We start from the raw sequence: 9,101 nt of genomic DNA on the forward strand, positions 1-9,101 counted from the left end.
AATACTTTAAATAAATGCTTTTGTTATAAATTCATACTTCCACAGGAACAGCCCCCCTTAGTGATTCAACACATATTAGTCCTAATAACAGAGAAAGTTCATCCATTTTATTTTTACTCTACAGATTTATAATTAAATCTCTTATTGCTGGTATTTATTTTTAATTTGCTGCCTAGGGACATGGGTTTAAAAAAAACACAACAAAATAGCACCTGCTGTGTTATTAGATGGCCTTAACATGCAAGTTAACATATACAACACAAACCCTAAAACTATAAGCAACAACCTACACTGAGGTGCCCAGATTCCTCATGGATTCCTCTGAGGATTTCCAGTATCATTTATATTAGAAAAACAATCTACCAAATGGCAAGTACAGCAAAAATGACATAAGCTTAAGAAACAGTCTTGTACATTAAGAAAATGATAGTCTCTCTGATCTTAAGCACAAGCCGTTTTTAAATTGGGATCAAGCTAAAATATTATTGCTCTAGAGTTTCTCCCTTACACTTCTCTCTTTGTGACACTGCTTGGGTCTTTCTAAGCAATTGGTAAACACTCAAAGCTAAAACTACAATACTAAAAAGTGAATCCAGCTAACCAATCTTAAAAGTTTTTCCTTTTTAGAATGTCTATGGAATAATTTATAAGCAAAATAGTCTACTGTTCTCATCCAGTTGTACAATAAAAAGTTAAACCTTTGTAACTTTGAGACTTTGTAAAACCTCTGCAATTCTAGCTTTATAAGTAGATTCTCTACAGACAAACTTTATCTTATAGATTCATAGATGTAGGGTTGGAAGGAACCTTGTAGATATTCTAGCCTGACCCCCTGCCATGGGTAAGAGAGAAAACTGGGCTCAAGTGACCCCAGCCAGGTAAATGTCGAGCCTCCTCTTAAAGACCCCCAGGATAGGAGCCAGCACCACTTCCCTTGAAAGTTGGTTCCAGATCCTAGCCGCCCTGACATCCTAGTCTTCGGATGTCTAGTCTAAACCTACTCTCTAGCAACTTATGGCTGTTATTCCTTGTTACTCTGGGAGGCACTCGGGGGGAACAAGGTCTCTGCCAAACCCCGCTGGTCCCCCCTAGTAAGTTTATAGACGGCCACCAGGTCCCCCCTCAGCCTTCTCTTGTGGAGGCTGAACAGGTTCAGGTCCTGTAGCCTCTCCTCATAGGGTCTGCCCTGCTGCCCCCTGATCATGCGAGTGGCCCTCCTTTGGACCCTCTCAATGCTGTCCACATCCCTCCTCAAGTGTGACACCCAGAACTGGACGCAGTACTCCAGCTGCGGCCTGACCAGTGTCACAGAGGGGGAGGATCACCTCCTTGGACCTGCTTGAGATGCATCTGTGGATGCAGGACAAGGTACGGTTAGCCCTACTGACCATGTTCTCGCAATGTCAGCCCATGTTCAGTCAATGACTCCAAAATCTCTTTCTGCCACCGTGCTTTCGAGAAGGGAGTTCCCCAGCCTACTCTTGGAGGGCCACTCGCATGATCAGGGGTCAGCAGGGCAGACCCTATGAGGAGAGGCTATGGGACCTGAACCTGTTCAGCCTTCGCAAGAGAAGGCTGAGGGGGGACCTGGTGACCGTCTATAAACTTACTAGGGGGGACCAGCGGGGTTTGGCAGAGACCTTGTTCCCCCTGAGTGCCTCCCAGAGTAACAAGGAATAACAGCCATACGTTGCTAGAGAGTAGGTATGCTGCTGGTTCCTACTGCCCAAGTGCAGCACCCTGCACTTGTAAGTATTGAATCCCATTCTACTTTCATTTGCCCACCCCTGTAACCTTAATTCATCAGAGACTTAGAGGCCACTTAATCTTATATTTTATTTGCATTATACAGAAAAAAAGTATGTACTCCCCCTCTTCCATATAGCTCACACCACAGGGGGTACATTCTATAGGACTGTTTTGACCACTGGAAGTTGTATGCAAACTTTCCCACATATTTGGTTAAGCACAGATTTTCTTAAATAATTAACTGAACCAGAATTTAGCTTATGTACAAGAACACAGTCACCTCAGACATCATAGTGCAATATTCCAATAACAATTCCAGGTAGAAACTCATCTTTTTTTTTCTGTTTGTTTTTTGGGACATCTTTGTTGGTTTTTACAAGCATAATTTCCTTTTTGCAAATTATTGTTCCTGATATGTTATATTAGATCTGTAAGACTAAGGCGGCTAAGAACCACTGCTAAGAAAATAATAAAAAATAATATTATATTCTTACATTATCAAGCAAGTAACCAAAAGACAAGCAGACTGTCTTTGAAATATCATTATGAACATTTTTTGTCTCTAGAGAGCCATAAAAATCAACAGAAATAAGACTTCTCTCTCTGAAACACCATTCAACATACATTTTAGAGATGCCACTTCCCAATGTTTACTTACATTTAACAGAAAGATTCTGTCAAGTTGTTCTATCAAATGAGTGATTATTACAAGCTCAGAACAAAATTTTTAATCTTTTCCTAAAAGGTGAAAATGTCTGATCTGGAGATTTTTTTTTCTTATTATCTTTCCATTTTCAATTAGTCACAGTCATAACAGTGACAATTAAAATGACTGAGGCTCCAAGCTAAAATAAAAATCTATAATACCACAAAGTGGTTTTTCACTTATACATATACCATGGTTTTTTTCCTCAAATAGCTTGACTATTAATCCAACCCAAATTATTTCCACAGATCAGGATCTAAGTAACAAACAGCAAATAGTTCACATCGGAAGCAATACTATATTGACTATGCCAATTCATAGAATCATAGAAGTCAGGTTGGAAGGGACCTTGTAGATCTTCAAGTCTGACCCCCAGCCTGGGCAGGAGAAAAAACTGGGCTCAAATAATCCCAGCTAGGTAGGCATCAAGCCTCCTCTTAAGACTCCCAGGGTAGGAGCCAGCACCACTTCCCTTGGAAGTTGGTTCCAGATCCTAGCCGCCCTGACTGTGAAGTAGTTCTTACATGATTTTTTTTTTAATGTAAAATTAATGGCCCTCAAGTACTGAAAGTCAACAATCAGGCACCCAAATAATCATGAGGTTTAAAAAATAAAAATAAAAAAGCCCTTCTGACTGAGATTTTGAGACTTTGGTATGTACTTGCATGACATTGTGAGCTTTTTTGCTGTAATCACAAAATCTGGAAACTCCTTTTTCTTTAATTGAAAGCTGAGAATCCCAAGCAATTACATAATTCTGGAAGCTGGGGATATAAGAAAAATACTTGTTTACTTAAACAATGGTGTGAGAAATGCTGACATTTCACATTTACAGGCCCCAAATCACCCCTTATATAATTTATTTAATTTCAATGAAGTGGATACCCTTTCTCTGCTATGGATTTCCCAAAGATCCACAAGAAAGTTTTGGGGAGCTGATCTTACTAACTGATGATATGCAATGGATTAATTTAATTTTATGCTACCAAGCTTTCAGTGTAATAAAATTCTGTCTGTAATGAGAAAGGGTGGTCAATCAATTACAATCAATCAAATACACTTTGTCCTACTTTAAAGTTCACTGTCTATACAGAATTGAGCACCAAGCTAGACACCTACATGGTTTACCTAAGCACAGCTTCCTCAGCACAATGGAAGCTTACCACTACCCAGACCATACATGCCCAAAGAAATAAGAACTCCTCCTTCCAGAATGATATGGGAAGCAAATTTCATTATCATTAAGGCCACTATTTTTTACAATTATTTCCATATAAGTAAAGAGCCTGAAACCATTCACTGCCTATTTCTATCATTCTGAAAGAGCAGAAACAATATGCTAATGTTTGTTGTTTTACTTAAATTTCAAACTTACTTCCAAGCTGTGACCTTATGTACCAAGTTTTTGCCTAGAGCAAGTTTTTATTGCAGTTATCAACCCAGGAAAATAAAAGCCTCACATTAGAAAATGTAACAGATCCTTAATTAACTATAATGATACTTCTGGGCACTGTTATCATACATTTCAGCTACAATAAAAAAAGCATTTAGAAGTGCCTGCTAGAAGTTCAGTCCATATTTCTCCTTTCCTATACCTATTCTCACAGAAACAGCCAGATTTCAGGCTCTCTTCACAGATCCAAATTTCAAAAAACTTAGCAGGCAGTAGGGCTGTGCAAAGCTTTGGTCCCCAATTCAATTCGCACCAATAGAGTGGCTGGATCTCTGAATCCAAATTGAATCAGAGGACCCTTTAATCTCTCCGAATCGATTCAGAGAGATTCAGAAATATTCATAGATTCAGACATAGACACAGCTTTAAATGTTTTTTCTACATACTTCTAAGTAGGAGGTGGCTCATGAATGCTGCAGTACTGGGGCACATGGAGTCCACTTCTGAGTCCACCGGGGAGCATGCAGCCCCCCCCCCATCCCTCCAGCTCAGCAATTGGTCCCTCCTGGGTCCAGGGGGGCACCCAGGGCCCCCCCATGGCTGATTGCCAAGCTGTGGGAGTGCAAGGGGGGGCCCCCAATGTGCTCCCAGAAGTACCTTCAGTCCACTTCTGGATTTGCCACTGAGCAAGCAGGGGACCCCCTGACCCCCCACAACCCTCCTGTGGGATGCTCCATCAACTCCAGCATCGCAGCTGGGGTATATTAGAGGCAGGTCCTGTCAGACCAACGTGGTGGCCTTCTATAACCAGATCACAAAATCCTTAGACTCAGGGGTAGCAGTAACCGTAGTCTTTCTCAACTTTAGGAAGGCCTTTGACACCGTCTCTCACCCCATTCTCATTAAAAAACTGGGAGACTGTGGTGTCGACACCTACACAGTCAAATGGGTCGCTAACCGACTGGAGAGCCGCACCAAGAGAGTGGTGGTGGATGGGTCATTTTCGACCTGGAAGGATGTGGGCAGTGGGGTCCCCCAGGGCTCGCTTCTTGGGTCTGCACAGTTCAACATCTCCATCAGTGACTTGGATGAAGGAGTAAAAAGCACCCTGTACAAATTTGCTGATGACACTAAGATGTGGGGGGACATGGGCATGCTAGAAAGGAGGAATAGGATGCAATCAGACCTAGACAGATAAGATAAGGATAAGAACAGGATGGGTTTCAACATTGACAAATGCAAGGTGCTATACCTGGGGAGGAAGAACCTGCAGCATACCTACAGGCTGTGGAACTCCCTTCTCATCAGTGCAGAGGCAGAAAAGGATCTTAGAGTCATCATTGATGCCATGATGAATATGGGCAGGCAGTGTGGGGATGTAGTCAGGAAGGCCAACCATACCTTGTCATGCATCCACAGATGCATCTCAAGCAGGTCCAAGGAGGTGATCCTCCCCCTCAGTGCGATACTGGTCAGGCCGCAGTTGGAGTACTGCGTCCAGTTCTGGGCACCGCACTTCAAGAGGGATGTGGACAACATGGAGAGGGTCCAGAGGAGGGCCACTCGCATGATCAGGGGGCAGCAGGGCAGGCCCTATAAGGAGAGGCTAAGGAACCTGAACCTGTTCAGCCCCCACAATAGAAGGCTGAGGGGAATCTAGTGGCGTGTTACAAACTAGTCAGAGGGGACCAGCAGGCATTGGGGGAGTCCCTGTTCCCCCAAACACTACCAGAAGTGACTAGAAATAACAGTCACAAGCTGGCAGAGGGTAGATTCAGGCTAGACATCAGGAGGTGCTACTGCACTGTCATGGCAGCTAGTATCTGGAATCAACTTCCAAGAGAAGTGGTGCTGGCCCCACCCTGGGGGTCTTTAAGAGGAGGCTAGATGAACACCTTGCTGGGGTCGTTTGACCCCAGTACTCTTTCCTGCCATGGCAGGGGGTCAGACTTGATGATCTGCTCAGGTCCCTTCCAACCCTACCAACTATGAAACTATGAAGCAGAAATCATGAGCTGTGCCTGGTACCTCAAGTAATATAGAAAAAACATTTAAAGCTGTGTCTATAGCCTCATCAACTTTTCAGATTCTGATTTGGCCAAATTGAATTGGGGACAGTGATCTGAATCAACAAATTGAATCACTGTCTCCAATTCAGGCTGAATCCGAATTGAATAGGTCTGTTTCGCACACCCCTATCAGACAGTTTTAGTGATTGCATCAAGATCTTTACCTTAAAAATGATGGCATCATGGCCTTGAGTTTAAAATCTCAGTCAGTGGCTACCTTTACAAAAAACAAGCAAACAAAAGAAACAAATGAAAAAAATCATTTTTTGTTTTTGTTGCATCTTGTGGGGGGTGGGTGAGTGGCAGGGAAGAAGGGTAGAAACCAAAGACAGAAAAAAGAAGGGAGTAGGGTACCACAGAAAGAAAAGAGTGGCTCTTCAAATGTCCAAGAGGCTTCTCACAGTCTTTCCATCTGTGTTCAATACATTGGAAGTAGATCTCTCATGAAAATAAATAAATAAATCAAGTGAGCCTTTTCGCCTTGCGCAGCAGATTTACAAACTCCACATAGTCTGTTCTGGTAAAGTGTTTTTCAGTACTTCATAGGATATGACTATAACACCGATTCATGGAGCCAGACATTGTCATATTGAGGCACACCATGTCTGTTATCTCCTGAACCTGTAGTAGAATCAGCTTTTCTGGGAAGGTAGACGTTTCTGGCATACATGCAGAACTGCCCAGTGCCAAAATCAGGCAGTACAGGAATACCCATAGTTTCTCACTCATTAACCAGCTCATCTGATGCTTTACCACTCACCTCAGCATTACCTAATAGGAGTATCACCTGTGATGTTTTAGCTCCAGAACCAGATTTCATCCTCTATATTAGTAACACTAAGTTGGGAGGCAGCAATGCAGATGAGGATTGGGATAAGATGTATAAATAACTGGATAACATTGAGATCTAAAGTAATAGAAATAAGATGAAGTTCAATAGTATAAAAAGGCAATATCACACACAGTTTAACAATAAGAATCTCTGCTATGATCTGTGATCTCATCAGTGGGTAATGACTGGTGTAACAGCTGATCTCAAGATAAGCCACCAATTTGATGGGTCATGAAGAAAAGAGACATGATCATAAGCCACATTAGTCGAAGTATGCCACTGTACAAAGTCCAGGAAAAGCCAAATTAAATACTATGAACAGTTCCAATCAACCACATTCAATGAAGATTCATTCAAACTGGAACTGATCCAGAAAAGACCTATCAGAATGATTCGGGGACTAAAGAGCCAGTTTTACAAGAGGATACTAAGAGGGCTTGGTTTGTTACTCTGTAATAGAATATGATTATTTAAAGGAAAGAAATATATCAAAAAGAGAACATAACTTGCTGAAGGACAATCTTGGTCATTTTATGCCCATTTGGTTTTGTATCATAAATATATTTTGGCTGGAAACATGAAGGTAGCATCTCACAACCAGAATAATGAAGCCCTAGAACAGCCTTCTAGTGGGGACAGTGGGAACAAAAAACCTAACTACTTGTAAAGATGGACTTTGATGAGTTTATGAGGCATTATATGGTGGCATCTGATATTAGCCATTAGACTCAATGTCTAAAGAGGTTCCTTTCAGTCCTAGGTTCCTAAGTGCACCGGGGTTCTGGAGAAGTCAGGCTTTTGGGCACCATCCCCACCTTGTACAATATAATCAGTACTTCCTGAATTCAAGACTGCTTGAACCTAAATGACCAAAATGTATACAACTTGACTTGGAAGACTTCAACGGTTGATTTCATCCTTAATTGTATTTCCGTTAAATTAGGCTATAGTGGGTTTGTCCATAGTTTCCTTCTCTTTAAATTTATTTTAAAACAAAGAAAGTGTCAGATGGTAAATTTCCAAAAATTAATCAGTCATGAAAGTTAATATATCTGGAATGTGGTATATAGCTTACCCCTTCCCTCTAAAAACAAGTTGAAAAAAATATTTGGGAATGTGGCAGCCAGCATGAATGAAAGAGACAATTTTTACAGGACAAACAAGGAAAAGTAATATTCTCACAGTATAGTCCACAGAGTACAACCTCTGTTGATCATTTAACATCTGTAAGTATCAAACTAAATTTATTTTTAGTTCATATAATTGCATCAGAAGATTCTAGGGTTTATTCCATCAATACTCATGTGTCATTTACTTCTCCAGGCAGAGTATGTTACATTATGGTATTAGCCACTGATCTTCATCTTAAAAACAAAACAAACAAACAATTTACCCAAATGACAAGGTAATCCCTGAATTTGCTATTCTACAGATAGCTGTAGTCTTCAAACAATAATTTGTGTTAACACTTTTGTGTACTGCAATTCTGTTGCATAAAGAAAAGAAAATTTGCATGCAGCATGGTGCAAAACCAGTGGGACTAAAACTGAAAATCAGTTTCAGCATTTAATTGGAAACAGTAAATTTAATGAACACAAGTACTGTATTTGCTGTTCAATAAATTTAAAAATGCTAAAATTAGCAAAACAGTAATATTTAATAAATAATGATTAGCAGGTATGAAAGCAGAAACACAAGGAAGAAATGCTAAATGAAAAAAAAAACCAAAAAACATGATCACAGCCAGTTTGCTGCCATTAACCCAGAGTGTCTGCTAGATCTGATCTCTGACTCATGAGCTCATTATTGTTTTACTTTTGGGCTTACTAGGAAAAGAAAACTTTACAGTCTGCCAGCTTTTATCTATCAGAAAATCAAGCTGCTTCTAACACAGCAATCAAGGCAGATACAGAAAACACTAAACAAAATGCTGGAAGCACAGTGACACAATGTACACAGAACTTAGGGGGAAAGGCAGGAGTTTTAAAAAAACAACATAGTGGCAATGCAGAAGGCAAAGAGAGAAGTAGAGTAAGATCACTGCCCTTTCCTCCTTCTTCTACAACAAAGTGTGATGTAACTTGGGTGGATTACAATAACAAGAATACCTGTAGAAATACAGATTTTTCTGAAGTACAAAAATTTAATAAAACTTACCTATTGATTTTAATAAGATGCAAGTGCAGGCAGGAATCAGGAGTGGTGATAACCTTAGAATTTGAATTGCTGAGGTGGGACCTGAGGGTGTGAGGACCAGCCTTGGACAGAAATGTGATGGCCGCTAACCAGTGGCTATCCCCACTAAAAAGATCATGACAACAACTTGTTAGATGCTTTTTTTTTTTTTTTTTT

At 40.7% G+C, this 9,101-nt stretch overlaps 1 long non-coding RNA gene across 1 annotated transcript in view; it reads left to right on the top strand.

Annotated features, from left to right (window-relative positions):
• The first annotated feature begins 1,319 nt into the window (after nt 1-1,319).
• Nucleotides 1,320-9,101, top strand: part of LOC109323944 — an 18,022-nt gene continuing 10,240 nt past the window's right edge. The window contains exons 1-2 of the long non-coding RNA XR_002104794.1: nt 1,320-1,417; nt 6,429-6,431. This is a non-coding gene — a long non-coding RNA (uncharacterized LOC109323944). The remainder of the gene's footprint in view (nt 1,418-6,428; nt 6,432-9,101) is intronic.

Source organism: Crocodylus porosus, unplaced genomic scaffold (assembly GCF_001723895.1).
Source record: "Crocodylus porosus isolate Cpor-Errol unplaced genomic scaffold, CroPor_comp1, whole genome shotgun sequence".
In the NCBI taxonomy this organism is placed as follows: domain Eukaryota; kingdom Metazoa; phylum Chordata; order Crocodylia; family Crocodylidae; genus Crocodylus; species Crocodylus porosus.